General features: G+C 38.3%; 1 protein-coding gene and 1 non-coding gene across 10 annotated transcripts in view; both read left to right on the top strand.

Moving 5' to 3' along the window:
- RABGAP1L (RAB GTPase activating protein 1 like) overlaps positions 1–17,163 on the top strand; it is a 668,256-nt gene that overhangs the window by 536,220 nt on the left and 114,873 nt on the right. The window lies entirely within an intron of this gene.
- Positions 14,272–14,376, top strand: LOC123280923 (U6 spliceosomal RNA). The gene has a single exon (XR_006520226.1). It is a non-coding gene; the product is annotated as a U6 spliceosomal RNA (small nuclear RNA).

The following is a 17,163-nucleotide window of genomic DNA, read 5'->3' as shown; positions in this document are numbered from 1 at the left end:
CTATGCAGTGTTTCATTCATTCTCTTTTCCAGGCTCTACATTGTCATCTATTACCCCTTACCCTTAGGATCACTGTACTTCCTACTAACTCTTACTACTGAGTTAGAGTTAGTTACTGAAGTGTCTCACTGAGTTGGTTCCCAAAGGGCAGTACTTTTTTTTCCCGAGTCTCATGTCTGCCCCAAGCTTCATGTCTGTATCAGTTTACTAGGGCTTCCATAACAAAATACCACAGACTATGTGGCTTGAACAGCAGAAATTTATTTTCTCACAGTGTTGGAGACTAGAAGTCCAAGATCAAGGTGTTGGCTGGTTGGTTTCTTCAGAGGCCTCTCTCCTTACCTTTTTCACTGTGTCCTCACATGGACATCCCTCTGTCTGTATTGACTGTGTACTAATCTGCTCTTCTTGTAAGGATACCAGTACTGGGAATTAGGGCTCCAACATAAGAATTTGGGGGGCATACAATTTGGCCCATAGCAATGTCTTTCTCATAGTCAATAGGATGCCAATTTCTCCCCAGTTTCTCTGAAAGCATTCTCTTCTGACATGAATCTTACTTGGCAACACTGAACTGTGTCTCCAACATCTGATAATGCATGACAGTTTCCTATGTTTGTCAGCATACTCAAGTTCTACTTTCTCCTAAACTCTCATATTATCTAAAAGATCCTATTTTTCTTCACAACTACACCCTCCACTTCCATCGGTCCGCTTGGTTGGCAAGGAATTTCCTCTGGCATGCATGTTAGCTTGTTAAAAGTTCTAATTTACTTTATACCCTGTTCTGGTATGGTCGTATTGCATTAACTTTCTTCCATTCCTGCCTTTATATTGTATTATATCCTATACAAACCACAACCTCCCTGATTCCCCTCCTTTCCTAAAAGAGAGGCAGTGAGTTGTGCAAGTAAATAAGTTCTGTCTTAGCAGGGTGTCCAGTTAGAAGAAAGTCTATATTATAATAAAATGAGTGTTTTAAGCAACAACGTGGTTTGAATACTATATAGGACATAGGGACTTAGTTTCTTTTCCAAAATCATTTACATTAAAACCTTTGATTCTAAAATATTTCACCAAATTTTAGGATGGCTATTGTTTAAGAAGCCAAAGTGCAGCCATTGCCCCTGTGAGGGAAACTTTTTGAAAAAAATTGTCTGACGTAGTAGGAACTTCTAAGAAACTTCAAAATTCATAGTTTCAGGCCCCTGATATTGTTATAACCTGAGGTGTTACAACCACCTCATACTGACTGGTGTCTCTGGCTGTAGTTTTTGTCTTCTTTAGTTTCCACTACTTGCTGCCACCAGAGTTGTCTGCCTAGAAAACCAACTGCATTTTATCTCTCCTTGCCTCAGAGAGCAGCGCTGGCTCCCTGTTGCCTGCAGGATAAACTCCCCATCCCTCAGCTTGGCACATATCCCCTTCTTTCACACCAATATACCATGCTCTTCCTGGTCTCATCATATCTTGTCCTTTCTGCCTGGAATCTTTTCCCTCTGTGGAGTGCCTGGAAGAGGCGGAGGCTATGGAGGCAGACAAGTCTAGGTTTGCGTTCAGACTCCCGTTCTTGTTGACTGAGTGATCCTGAGAAAGTTACTTAATCTCCTTGAGTATCAGTTTTCTCATCATGAAATGAGGCTAATACTTACTGCACAAGGATGTTGTAAGAATTAACAAAGCTAAGCATATGTGTGAAGCACTGGCTAAATTATATATCACTTCCTGTTGTGCTTATGGGGTCAGGCAAATCTCGATACACCCTTTAAGACCCAGATCAGACATTAACTCCTCTGGGAACCTAGGCTGTGATTTATTCTAACTCTGACAATTCCTCCACTAGAGCACCACAGTTGGAGTAAAGAATCTGGTTTTCTGAAGCCATGTTGTTGGAGTTCCAATCTTGGCTTCTCTGTTTATTACCTGTGTGATCTCTGGCAAGTTACTTATACTCCCTGTACCTCAGTTGTCTCTGCTGTAAAATGAAGATAATATTATCTGTGTAATAGTATTACTATGAGGATTAAGGTAATATATGTAAGAAACTTAGCACAATGTGATACATAGTTAGTATACAGAAAATGTTAGCTATTGTTGCTATATTCATTTTCTCTCACTGTGAGTTCCTCAAGGGTTTGACTCTATCTTTCGCCTTTCTAGATGCCTTGTGCTTGATCCAAGGCCTAGTGTAGTAACTGGATCAAAGAAGTCACTCATTAAATATTTATTCAGTTAACAAATCCTGTTCATTTAAGAGGAAGAATATTGGGTTTTAAATCCTCTCTGAAAATAAACAGAAAAATCCTCATGTGTTACACAATAGTATTCTAGGTTTTTTCCTACAGAAAAGTGAAATAGCTGCTTTTTGGTCTGAATTCTGATTTTAAGAAGTGTGCCTATCATACTGTGTAGATTGAAGGGATTATGAAATATAAATTTATGAATTTTCCCCCTTTATGGACCTTTTAGACTTGGATAGAAGGTCTGCCTTCTTTCTTGATGCTATGGGTAATCAGAAACACTCTCTTATCTTTAACTATTAGATTTTTCAGATCATTGTTCAATGATTTTGGAATACTAAAAGTTTTTTTAAGTCTCAGTTGAATAAACTTCTTAATTGTCTATGGTAAAAATAGCTGTTTTGGAAGAACTGAGGCTAAGATGTATATGCCACATCTTATGTATATGCCAGCATTTTTATACAGGGTAGGATGTCAAATTAATAGAGTTTGTAATCAAAAGACTGCTAATACAGATCCCAAATGGTAGACTAGTCTGTTCCTTCTTTATATATAAAGTTATAATCATGTTTTGTATTTTCTATGAATTTCTATGAAATTCTCTTTAGTATTTCATAATTATCAATTATATTTTATTCTTCATAAATTAAATTCAAAGAATGTCAATAGTGTATCTGCGTATTTATGCTTGCACATTGTATCAGTTATCTATTGCTGCATAACAAACCATCCCCAAACTTAGTGGTTTACAACATTTCTCATGATTCTGTGAGTTGGCTGGGTGGTTCGTCTGCTGTATCTCTGCATTCGTTCATGTGGTAGCACACAGTTGGTGGGACAGCTCAGAATAGGATCTCTCTTTCCACATGTTTTTTTCATCCTTGGTTTTTTCGCAGCACTGTGGTCTTAGGTTTCAAAGAAGGCAAGACTCTATGCACAAGCACTTATCAAGCCTCTGTTTGTGTCACATTTGTCAGTGTCACAGTGACTCTCCATGTGATTTGTTTTGGTCAATGTTAGAGGGGGCCCGCACGAGGGAAATAGGTACCAGGAGACATGACTGATTGGGAGCTGTTCCTGTAATAGTCTACCACACACATACATGGCACATTTATGTTTCAGTGTATACCAAAAATTTAACTTGGTTTCTGAGGAGAGGGCTGAGAGTTTGATGTGGAAAGGAGACTTCCTTGCTATTTAATAATATTTACTTTCATTTATTAATACTTTCATACAGTTTTTTTTACCATGAGCTGATACTGCTTTTTCAATTAAAAAATTTTTTTTTCACAGTACAAGTGAATATGTAAACCTGACATCAGTTTTGAATGACACCACAATTCTGGCATAAGTAACATGGAGAAGGGCAATGCGACTGCTGGATGGGGCAACTTGGGGAGGAACAGGCTTGGGCAACTGGAGAGTTCGGTTTTGGAATGCTGGGCTGGAGGTTTCCATCATGAGTAGACTGCTGCATTAGACAGAATTGCCTTTAATGCCCAGAGATGCTTGCTGTTGTCAAAAGGCGCACAACTTAATCTTGCCTACTTGGCTGCTGTTCCCAACTATTTTCAGTGAACTGAGCCCAAAATCAGATCCAAAGGCATCGTCCCTACGGAGAGTTGGTGATGGATGGAGTAAACTAAGTGCTGCAAGCATGTTGCAGAAGGAGATGGCAGGGCCATCTGAGGCTCTCACCAGTACCCCTTTTCTCCTAACCACTGTGCTGGTAATGTCTGTGTGCTGGCAGCAAGCACCCACGCCAGCACTCCCTGCCTCCCTCGTGGATGTCTCTGTATGCTCCTGCTTCTTGCTGGTGGATCTGTAACTCGAGTCTCTTTCTACAGCTTGCTGCTCCTACGTATTTTTCCCTTCTGATTCTGTGTAACTTGCCATTTTTGTTTGAAGGCACCATTGGTTAACATAACTTTGTAATGACAACAGCCACAGCAACAATTACGTCTTGCTTCCTTAGATGCCTGGCATGTGTATCATTTAATTATCACCTTAACATCGTGAAGTACTCTTATTGACCCGATTGTATGGCTCAGAAAACAGACATGGAATGTTTAAGTTGCTAACAAAGGCTGCGTGGCTAATGAGCAACAGAGCCAAAATTCAAATTCAGGCCGTCCGGTTCCAGAGTCCAGTGCTTTACTGCCTCTCCTCACTCTCTATTTTTTGTGTTAATCTTACACTATACTGCATAGTTTTTGAAGGCAGTCAATATTTAAAAGTTGTTTAATATTGCCAGTATTTATCAATCACTTACAAGATTTAAGACTACTCTGACTCAATATGATTCTATTAAATTGCATCTATTCATTCTTTTGCTTAATAAGTATTTAAGAATTTTTATGCACCTACTGTGTCCTAGTACTGTGCTAGGCATTCTATTTAGTAATAATCATGACAGACAAGATTCTTGTCCTTCAGGAGCTTACAGGATAACGGAAGGGACAGTTGACACAAAAATAATGTTAAATTGAAAGTTGTAGTAAAGGTTACAAAGGGGAGGAGAAGTATGTTACAAGAGAAAAAATAGTAAGAAGCTAATTTAGATTGGGGAATAAAGCTCGAGGAAGACTTTTCTGAGGAAGTGACATTTTAAGCTGAAGCTCTAAAAGATTAACAGGAGCTAGCCAGCTGAGGAGTACTGAAGTACGCTGTAGATCTTTGTTTTCTGGCAAAGTGCTGGACTAGTTGTTAGTATAAGCCCTTCTGGTACAGCACATCTAAAACTTATGGATAAAATAATTAAAATATCTTTTTAAATGTGTGCCTGAGTTGTGGGAACATAAGGAAAATTTTTAAGAGCCAGAAGTTACGTGAAAACCTGAATCCTGAGATGTAAGTGAGTTCCAAACCTGTATTTTGTTTTTTGGGCGCTTTCTGATCCCTGGTGGCCTAGATCTTAGCCTTTAACAGGTCATGTGCAGAAGACAAAGACAAAGCCAGGACTTCTGAAAGGCTTCTCTGTCAATAGGTAAGCTAGGGGGAAAGGCCCGTGCCCCCATATACCTCTTCTTCAGAGGGAGACAGTTGGGATAATTGCCTATCATGGCTGTGGTGCTTGAATTGAGTGGAAGTTTTATACATCAATTACATTCTTTTATATGAAAATATATTTCATAGTAAAAAAAAAAAAAAAAAGAAGTTTCCTGGACAGAGGAAATACTATATGGGAAGCCCCTTAGGCAGAAAAGTGTTTGACCTTTTCAAGGAACCAAAAGGCTGGTACAGATTGAGCAAAATAAATGCTGGCAAATGAGATTGGAGATGAAGCCAGGGACCAGATTCTTGCAGGGCCTCAAAGGCTTTGGTTAGGATTTTTTATTTTATTCTAAGTATAATGCAAATCTTTTTAATGGTTTTCAAAAGATTATCTGGCTTATGTGGGAAGGAATAGATTGAGAAAATTTAAAGGTAGAGAGCTACTCTAAAGGTAGAGGTAGAGAAAACGAGAGCAGTAATCCAGATGAGGAGTAGATTTGGCTTGGATTCAGGGAAATTGGAAAAACATTAATGAATTCAAGATATATATATATATTTATTTTTTTACTTTTTATTTTTTTTAAGATTGGCACCTGAGCTAATATCTGTTGCCAATCTTTTTTTCTTCCTTCTTCTTCTTCTCCCCAAAATCCCCCAGCACATAGTTGTATATTCTAGCTGTAGGTCCCTCTGGTTGTGCTGTGTGGGATGCCACCTCAGCATGACCTGATGAGCAGTGCCATGTCTGCATCCAAGATCTGAACTGGCGAAACCCTGGGCCAGCAAAGCCAAGTGCGTGAACTTAACCACTCGGCCACAGGGCTGGCCTTCAAGATGTATTTTGAGCATTAAACCTCCTGACAAATTGTCTGGGGGTTTGACAGTAAGATATAAAGGGGTATTTCCAAGCATCTGCCTTGAATAACTGGTTGTCGAGAGATCTTTTTCTGAGCTGAGGAAGTCAGGAGGACATATGAAGGGGAAAATCATGAGTTTGGTCTCAGAATGTTGAATTTTAGAAGTGTTGTTTGACAAATAAGAAATGCAAGTGGAGGCAGTACCACTATTTGATATAAGAAAAGTAAAGAGATTTTAAAATAATTTTATGTAGTTGAACTCATATGTGAATAAGCCAGTGTGTAACGATAATGAAAATTTACCTTTTACAAGCAATCCATTTTATAGTAAATTTCATTGGGAGGCAAATTTGTTAAATAGTAGAATTTCATTGTAATAAACACAGCATTTAAATTCACGTTCCTAGGATGCAAGAGCTGGGTGTATTTGCAGATAAAGTATAATATTCTGGGAGAGACACTGTGACAGAGATTGGCTAATTGTTTACCAAACCTATTTTCCTTTCTTCTTGCTGATACAGCTTGGACTACATTTCCCAGCCTCCTCTGCAGTTAGGTATAGTCGTGTGACTGAGTCTGGGCAGAGGAATGAGAGTAAAAGTGATGGACGTTTCTTCCTTTGGTCTGACTGGTTTAAAAAAAAAAAAAAAGTCCCATGTAGCTTTCGTGCTCTCTGTCTACCCCTCTGCCAGCTGGATATTGACACTGAAAGTGACCTTGGAAACCATATGTTGAAGATGATAGACTCTCCATAAGTTAGAGTTCCTAGATGACTACATAGTTCAGAAATCCCCCAACCCCACCCTCCTGCCAGCTGAACTTTGCATGAGCAAAAAATAAACTTCCCCTTTTTTTAAATCACCAGGATTCTGTGATTTAACTATTTCAGCAACTAGCATCACATTGAAATAAGATGTTAATTTTCCTTCAGGGTGATACCAAGGACCTAATTTCGTTTCCATTCATTTCTTATCTCACTTTTCTTCTATGTATGTTAGCTGTAATGTGTGACCAGGCACTTTGAATGGATTAGGGTTAGGAGGTTTATGCAGGGAGTAAGGGGATTTGAGCTGCTTTCAGGTACAGAGAGGAGCTGAAGGATATCATTGCTTCCATGTAAGATAGCCACCACTCCTGCTCTCTCTGGCCCAGTAATTCATTTCAAAGATTTATATTCTTGCAGCCACTTCTTCCCACCTGCTAATAGCACCCTCACTGCAAAATAGAGTTGATGAAGACTTTGATCGCCTCTCCCTTCCTTGCCTAGGTTCACATTCACAAATACTCAAATTTACACACTGGGATACAAAATAATCACAAAGTTAAAACTGACAAGTATCTTTTCTTCCTTTTTACATCTGATAATCGACGTCACAGGATGTCTCATGGTAAACATTTTTGTGAGAGGTGCAAAATGTGTCAGAAGAAGTGCATGTCTCTGGTAGGACTCACTGAAATCAGAACATCCCCCTCTGAATCTTTGGCCAGTGGATTAGCAAGTTAGACATACTCTTACATTGTTTTCTTATTACTTACTTATCAGTCTGTTTGCCTTACCACACCTTCATGACTCCTTCTCTTGAGGGAGGGTGAGAGGTAAATTCAGTTCCATTGCTGAGCCCTCAGTATAATTTCTGGCATATTGATACTGTAAGTGCTTAGTAACTCCTTAGTTGAAAACTGAATGCATGCTGAAAGTAGTATATTATGTGTCTGATTGATATGAGAAGTGTTCCTTGTGTGTACATTTTCTGGATTATTCACTGTAAGAATTTAACTACATCAGTAATGTGCCTTTAAGAAATGGGTCATTGTCTGGCAATTGAAAGTATTTTTATGAAAAACATCATTATGATAATGTTTGTTGTGCAAGGAATTTATCTAAATTTATGTCCTCTTTGATGAATATATCTTCAATTTCTGTACTCTAAAAAAACTATCAGATTATTCTTATGATTGGCAGAGTTTGTAATTTTGCAAGAACTAGGGAAATCACACGTACAGGGACAGGTTGGACACATGCCCCCACGGGAGCTTTAAAGGAATACGTTCTGGCCTGTGGATAATTGCCTCCTCTTCACTTCCAGTGGCATATGGCTAGGCTTGGGCAAACAGATGTCTGTAGCCGATCAGGCATTTATTGTCTCAGTTGAGGTGGTAGGCCAGGCTGAAGTTTACAGCTGTGCCCTGGTTGAAATTCTAAAGCCATAGTAGTTTATTTTCTGCATCTAGTTTATGTGTAATCTAGAATATGGCATTGTTGGCTTCTGGAATTATTTTCTTTCCCAGTCCAAAAGATGATAATAAAACGTGTTCTCATAGGGATTGTGATAAGCAAAGTGAAATTCAGTTCTAATTTGTCATAAGTGGAATAAAAAAGCTTTTGCCTGTGCGGTCTTAGGTGGCAGAAATGTAATCATAAGTAAACCCCAATTTCTTCTAGGCACACTAGTGCCTCAACTACCGAATGGATGATTCCTTTATAGAAGTATGTATACTAATCACTTTGACTCCTTGGAAAATTAGCAGTAGGTACTATTTGATGTAATTCTTTCCAAGGAATTTCTAGCTCACTAGACTAAATTCTCATGCCTTTGGTGGTACAGCATATGGACTTTTATTTTGGTAGTGATTACATTTAAGTATGAAAGAAAAGCTTGAAATGCAATAAAATAAGCATATCTATTACATACAACTAATGCTTCTTGGAAGTCATAGAGAACCTGGGGTAGAATGCATGCTGTCGGTAATAAGAACTGAGGAAAGCTTAACCGCTATACTAGGTAGGCCAAATCTAGGAGTATCTGTATAGTCACAGATCTTTTCTAAGGGGTCCCACCTATAGCCCCTTCTGGAGGATATCAACTCTAGACAGTACATATGGGTAGCCATGTCTATATTGCTTGATGTTACCATCTACATTTGACCTACAGCAGTCAGGCTGTTTGGAGGTTGACAACCCATTAGATGACCTGGCACTAGTGCTTTATCTAACTGATGATGGTGACATAGTGGACTGATCACATCCTCTCTCTTAGGAAATTTTAAATTTGAGGTAGAGAGAATTATTTGATAGCAATAGAAGTCAAATATTTAACCAGAAAAAAGGCAAAGATGTCATGAGTCAGTAGAAGCCATGAGTAAGCAATAGTGATGAGCAAGTAAAAGCTAAGTCAGGAAATTTTTAAAAAGTGAGTGTGAGGATACAAAGATTTTACCTAGTATCTGTAGGGGAAGAGGATGATCAACGAATTATTGTTGCCAAAGGGGTGAGAAACTAACCAAATCATTGCACGTCTATCTGATCCTGGACAACTTGCAATTGTCAGTCTATGATCCTGAACTTCTCATGAGGCCTGGTGAAGCTGCTTTCCATAAATTACTATGAGGCCTAGCCACATGGCATACCTTTGTTCTTTATTTTCATGTGAAATCTTACAATAATACTCCCACTGATACTCCTCTCCCTCGTTCATTCTCTCTCTCTCTCTCTCTCTCCCTCTCTTTCGCACGCGCGCGCGCACACACAACCACAGGCAGTCACTGGAGATAACTTAAGTGAGTCTCTCTTCTTTGTAGCCAAAGGATCTTAGTTTACACAATAGCTCTATGAGTTCAATTTTTATTATTTTGGCTCTGCAACTGAGACAAGGAGATGAATGATAGCAGTTTTATGCCCACCTCAAGAGGATACAGACTTTGAACAGGAAAAGTCATTTTACCTCTCATTGTTTAAGAAAGGGGATGTGTGATATAGGGAGGGCGCAGAGACAGATGGATAATGCTAATGACGTAACACGGCATTTGAAGAGACTACGTGGAAATGTGCCTTTAGCAAAAAAGTATAACAACAATATTTCTTCTTTTCTTTCTACTAGATTATGAGTTCCTGAGGCATTCATTTTGGCATGCCTCAGCAATGCCTAGGAGAGGGTTTTTTACGTAGTAGGGGAAACACGAAATTGAGCACATAACGTGGCCCAGCTATTAGTTTGTCTTGAGGTCTACTATCAACTTTGAGTTGGCTGGAAAAGTATACTTGCAGTAAGACTAAACTAAGCTGAAGAGAGAGACATGAGCCAGAGACAAGAGTAGGATATCCAGAAGCTTCTGGGAGAGGCTGAGATAGGCAGTGTAGAATAGCCTAGATACCGTGGGAGGAATTTCAAAGAGCCAGATAAGAAATTGCCTTCCTCATTCAGAGGGTTAAGGACCAGAACATACTGTTATCAGGAACATTGCAGAGCACAGTACAGCATAAGCCTTTGGCCAGAGAGCATGATGTAGGGAATGGATAGTGGAGGAGAACTGGCAAAAAACAAATTCTAGACTTCTAGTTTTTAAATGGCAGAGCAAATATCATGCCATCCACCTGCACTAGGAGAACAAAAAGAAGAAATATGAACCCCATCTTGAAAGAAACTAGGAGACATGTGCAACCCCAAACCACAATATGTGGTGAAGAACAGATAATACAGTTGAAGAAAGATACCCACAGCTGCACATCTCAGACAGACCAATGATGCGTAGTTTAGACTACTGGGATGGGGTGTATGGGCTGGCAGCAGGAGCGTCCTTGGCCCTGATTAGGCATAAAGAAGAAGCAGGGTAATGGACTCAATGAAGAATCACAAAGACAAACTTGAAAACATGGGCAAAAGCTTACTGGGAAAACACAAACAAAAAAGTAGGGATTGCTTCTTTAATATCAGGCAAGATTGGATTTAGAGGAAAAGCTTTAAATAAGGCACAGAAGGATGATTCATAAGTAGTATACCACTATCATCAATAAAGCAGAAACTATGGGAAACGTGCAGAGAAGTAGTTACATGATAATAGTAGGAAACATTAATTTTCTTCTCTTAGTACATAAGAGATCAGGTGGACAAAAAATAAGAAAAAGAAAACCCAAATACAAATAATGAATAAAGTAACTGTTTGATATTTGTCATTTTGTATCCTGAAAGCTAAGAATAGACCTTTTTAAATGCTAAATAAAACATTCACAAAAATAGACCATAAAGAAAACTTCAATGAATTCCAAAAGGCAAAATAAAAACATATAGCATTCTCTAATCTCATTGCAATAAAACTGGAAATTAAGAAAAGAATTAGAAAAAAATTTTATCACCTTTATATTTAATTTTTTTTTCCCCTGAGGAAGATTAGCCCTGAGCTAACATCCATGCCCATCTTTCTCTACTTTATGTGTGGGACACCTACCACAGCTGGCTTGCTATGCGGTGCCATGTCTGCACCTGGGATCCAAACCGGCAAACCCCAGGCCACCGAAGCAGAACGTGTGCACTTAACCACTGCACCACCGCGCCAGCCCCTAAAATTTTTGTTTAAACAACTCTTGGATCATGGAGGAAATCTAACAGGTTACAGAAGGGAAAAAAGCACAATGAAAACACTACATATCAGAACCTATGGGATTGAGCTAAAGCAGAGTTCAGAAACATGTCTTTAATGAAGAAGGAAAGAAAATAACCAAATTAAATATCTAACTCAAAAAGTTAGAAAAAATGATCAAAAAAAACTTTGAAAAACAGGAGGTAGGAATAAAGATAAAAGTTAATGAATTAGAAAAAAGAAAATTGGTCAGAAGAATAAATAAAAGAGCAGATTCTTAAAAAAAAAAAAATGTCTTTAGTTAACCTAATAAAATTAAAAGGTACGTAGGGAAGAGAGCATAGAATGAGAAATAATAATGGAGAAATGATAGAAACAGAAAAGAATAAGAAAATTATAAGAAAATATTTTGCTCAGTCCTGTGCAAATTTGAGAACCTAGAAGAAATGGCTAATTTTCTAGAAAAATAAAATGGGAAGATAGAAAATTCAATACTAACCTCAGATAATTAGAAATCTAAACTATTTATCACAGAATAACTTCTCCCTAAACCCCTCCCAAAAAGCCTGAGTGAGCCCAGGTGATTTAACGGGGGACTTCTATCCGATCTTTCAGGGATAGATAATACCAGTTCTCCCAAATATATGTGATTTAATAAAGACGGATATCTCTGCAAAGACACGTAAGAAACTAATAAACAGTTGTTATTCCTAGGGAGGGCTAAGGGGCAGTATTAGAAGAAAGTCTTACTTTCTGTTGTATATCTTTTGTATCTTTTCTATTTTATTCCATTTGCATATGTTGCTTATCCAAGTGTGAGGACTTCAGAATATCTTTGTTTCACGTATGAACAAGTTCACAAAACCAATAGGCTTTTGTTATTTTGTTTACCTTAATTTTTTTGGTAGGCAGAATTTCTTAAATAGCCCCCAAAGATGTCCCACCCTAATGCCTGGAACCTGTGAATATGATGGGATATGGCTTCTGTGATTATGCTGTGTTATATGTCACAGTTGACCTTAAAATAAGGAGAGTATCCTGGATTATCTGAGTGGGCCTAATCTAATCATATGAGCCTTAAAAGCAGTGAGCTTTCTTTGGCTGGTGGCAGAAGGGGAGTCAAGGAGATGGGAGTTATGAGAAGGACTGCATGTTCAATTGTGGCTTTGAAGATGGAGGGCACTGCAGAAGAAGGAATGTAGGCAGCTTTGAGGAGCTGAGGGCAGCCCCCAGGTGACAGCTGGCAAAGAAACAGGACCTCATTCCTAGAACTGCAAGGAACTGCCTTCTGCCAACAACCTGAAAGAATTTGGAAGCCAGTGTTCTTTTCAGCCACTAGGTTTATGGTAATTTGTTATACAGTAATAGAAAACTAATAGAGTAAAATTACATTTTCAAACCCTGATACATGTGGGGCTTTATTAGGACCTAGAGATGAGAGCATCTTCCCTCCAGTCTCGATGTGGTGGGATGGTGCAGATCAGATTCAGAGCCCATGGCACAGGGGCCACAGGTCAAGATGGGGGCTGCATGATTCTCATTAAGTACCATAAGTAAATTATATTTTGCTGTATTTTTATTATCTTCTCTAATTGTGTAGAAGTCCAATTTTATTATCATAATGAAGAGAATATATTTCTTATACCTGTCTTGTTTGTTTTTTTCATTGTTCAGATTATAGTCTTGAAAGCAATTTTTTGGCATTTCTGTTTTAAATAATTTTTTCTATTTTCAGTGAAGAAGTTGGAATCTTTTTCTTTGGTATCTTAGGAAATTAACTCCTACCTTTCTACAAATTCTTAGGTTTATGTGACCTGGATTTTAAATTTGTCATTAGAACAATTTCAATCATGATCGTACAGTCAAATGACACTGTTTGACTGCTTTAGTTTTTCTAGAGTCTTACTCACTTGAGTTGCCAATTTTGTTCCAGTGGCAGTTTTATCAAGACGGAAGAAAGATAGTTTACCTTTAAAGTTGTCACACACTAGAACTTATCTTTCAATTAATTAATTGTTTGAGTTTAGTGGTGTGGGAATCAAATATTTAATTTTTATTTAATTGATTGCACTTTTTAAACTTCTACCTGGAAATGTTAACTGTGAGAACCGCCGAAAAGAAGCATATCTGTTAAAGTCTGCAAAGAGCATAGGTAGATTCAAGAGTATACGGAATTGCTTCACGGTCTCCATCACTTCAAGTTCTGAGTAAAAAAGCACAAAACAGTGGCAGGCAAATTGGTGTCAGCAGCCCCAAAGACATAGCATCATAAGCAGGTGCAATAACACATACGAATCTCTGATACTGAGTTTTGATGCCCTTCCTTTTTGATAAATTACATTGTCCAATTTCCCTTTCCTGGATGATTCCAGGGGCTTGTCGTAAGCCTGCTGAGGTCAGGAAACGCAACACCACTGGGCGGTGTGTTATGAACAGATTTATCTCTGGTGAATGTGAAACCCATGAAGAAAAATTTTAACAACAAATTTTAACGACTGTATGGGATGTGGCAAGTAGACAGAACAGAGTTTTGATTTCGCTTTGATGAGCACATTTCTTTAAAGAAGATATTGGTCATTTTTGGCAGAAATTTGTTATTTTTCTTTAGGAAATGAAATTAAATGTTTTTGTTTTTATGAAATGTTTCTAAAAGGAATGGAACTGTATTATTGCTAATTCTGTTGTGGATTGAGGCATTTAGAGCAGCAATAATTATATTAATGCTCTGTGCCCAAGCATATAAAATGGCTTTATCACTGGTGTCTGAATTATGAAAAGGTAATAACTTGTAATATGCAAGGATGCTATTTGAAAGAAAGCAGATCGCTCGCTTCAGCAGTACATATGCTACAACTGGAACAATGCAGAGAAGATGAGCATGGCCCCTGCACCAGGATGACACACAAATTCATGAAGCATTCCATATTTTAAAAAGAAGAAGAAGAAGAAAGTAGGGTGTTTTTCTTGAAGTTTAGTAATCTTTTTATCTAATCAAACTACACCTTATACTGAGCTTTATCTTTTGTATAAACCATACTTTACAGATACTGATTTAAAAGAAATTTCCTCTGGGGGACTCAGATTTCACAGTTATGCGTAACTCTTGAGCACCACACTCCTAGGTCTCAATTCAAAGGCTAGCTTTCCTCAAAAGCCCAAACCTAGCCTGGTAGATTATTTTCAAAGACAACTCTTGATAAACTTTGCTGAAGGAAGGGCAGAATGGTACAGATCACCCTGAAGTCATGATTGGCTCTCTCACGTATGAGCTCAAAATGCAAAACCCAATGCAAAACCCGTTGTGGATTTTCCTCTGGCATGTTTACCTTCTGGGAATGCTGCTCTGAGGATAAATATAAAAAGTTAGTTTGCCATTTGAACCCTCCACCTAGTAACAGATGTGTCACAGGTGTGCTAAGTGCTGGCCACAAAAGAGAAAGAATCTTGTGGGAATGAGACTTTGAGAAGTATTGTGAGTGTCACACTGTGGGCTGCCCATGGTAAATCCAGCATCTACACACCATGGTTTACTTTCAGTAATTTGAACCTCTGCTGCTTTGGGGCTGTATTGCAAATAGGTGGTGTAATAAGCTTATTTAACAGATTTCCATCATGTAAATACAAAAATCTCAGTTTTGTTATGATAATGATATTGACCTCATGTTTTTGTTTTTTGTTCAGTGATTTCATGAATGAATTGCTTGGTAGGAAAGCAGGTAGTCCACTTCCCAACCTCATGTTACGTGTATGTTGAGGCTAAAGAATGTCAGAGAGGGGTGCCTTATTCATGAAACGTTAGGGGTAAAAAAGGGGGAGGCTTACCATATTTTAATACCAAAAACCTTTCATTGTAAAAAGTGAGATTATTCCTTTAGAAACCGTATAAATTACTGAAGGGAATTATGACGAAGAATGTGTTTTGGGTGAATAGGTGCCAAATGCCCATCTCACTAGATGATTACTATTCTAAATATTTTTCCATTAGCTAGTTTCAGCTCAGGAAATAGATTAGACCCTTAATGGCCTAAGCAACCAGGAAATGAATGATATATTTATAGATTCTGCCAGTGAATTTGAAATAAAATTTCTTGCCTTTTAAAAATTCTGACTGCAATATTCAATGTAAATGCTTTTTTAAAAAATACTTTCTTAAATGTTTCTTCTTCCTCTCCTTTCCCAACCATTTTGATGGGTGGTATTCCCAATAAAGAGAATAAATTACCTGGAAATATATTTTGAGGAAAGCCTGATTTTATGTTAAGTGTGGAGCACTTAATGTAGCAGTAGTAGAGGCTTATCCATTTCTGGTCTCATTTGGGAGTCTGTAAGAAGTCTGAACCAGGGCACCATGGACCACTCTGATGGCCCCGTTCAGGCCTAGAGCTTCTCCAGTCTAAAAGGAGCTGGAGGAAGCTTATTCACACCTTGTTTAGCCCTAAGACTTTAGCTGTACTCCAGAAGACTGGGAATACCTGTAGCCTACGCATAGGCCAAAGGCAAGACAGGCCTTAGTTTCCATTAGGGCCCTTGCTTCAGAGTCAAGAGGGCCGATTCCCATCTTAACTTTACCACTGAACAGCTCAGTTTGGGCCTTTGACATAAGCAGTTGGGTTAGAGGACCCCAGAGGCCTGTACAGCTCCTACATCCTGTGAGTCTAGATTCCACCTGTGATTGCATAGACTCCAGAAGTAAGCATTCCACTCCCCTACTGTGGGCCTTGTTCTGTGCAGGCTCTTGAGAAAGAAGGACTGTTAAAAGCAGTGAAAAGAAGGGCTCAAATCAAACACATTTTAGAACAGACTGAGATTACAAGGTATTTGTTTGTGTTTTTGTGGGGAATGAGGCATTAATGCATTTGTTTTCATTATGTGTAGGAGTTTCTTTATCTTCTGGCAGCCTATTGATAATAATCTGGGTTCCTTGAGTTTTTCATTCTGCTACCCCAGATGTTTAGTACTCTGCTCTGTACATAGGAAAACTAGTAATTATATGTTCTCTTGAATTTCACTGAAGTTCCACTTGAAAAAGTTAAGTTGTATCAATTGCCTTTTAGTATCTGAATTGTTTTTAAGCCTTTTTTAATGATGGATTGTTGTTCATGCAATGGCTGATTTTTATTTGTTTGTACTAACAAAGCATAGTTTTCATTAAATGGCCAGTTTAAATGGGAAGATAATTTGTGCTCTTAATTTAAAAATATTATATAGTTCTAGTCCCATCTAAATGCTTTCAGCTCAAACTGACCAGTAACATATTGGAATACCTGGACAGATTTCAAATGTAACTTAAAACTTGGAGAGAAGCAGCCAAAGGTCGACCACTGTGTTTTACTGGATCTACCTTTTATTTCTGTTTTATTTATTATATTTTTAAAGTTATACCTTTAGATTAAAAAGCCCCAAGATATAAACACATAAGAAAAACTTTCCAAATATAAAAGTTTAAAATGTACTCACACACCCTTCTTCCCACCCCACCCCCTTCAGATAGCAGCAAATCAAGTTAATCGTGTGGTATAAAACATTGACCTAGGAGCAGAGAGGTTCTTTCCACCCCCATCACTGCTTTTACGGGTCTCCTCCAGCAACCATTTCCCCTGGAGAGGAAGTGCCGACTTGGTTCAAAGCTGTAAAACTGCGCCTGTCACTTCTCTCGTTCTTGTTCTGTATGGATCCCAGGGACTGAGATCCGCTGTTTGCAGGCTTTAGTCAGTCAC

This window comes from Equus asinus, chromosome 25, assembly GCF_041296235.1.
Source record: "Equus asinus isolate D_3611 breed Donkey chromosome 25, EquAss-T2T_v2, whole genome shotgun sequence".
Taxonomy (NCBI): domain Eukaryota; kingdom Metazoa; phylum Chordata; class Mammalia; order Perissodactyla; family Equidae; genus Equus; species Equus asinus.
This window is presented reverse-complemented; position numbering and strand designations above follow the sequence as displayed.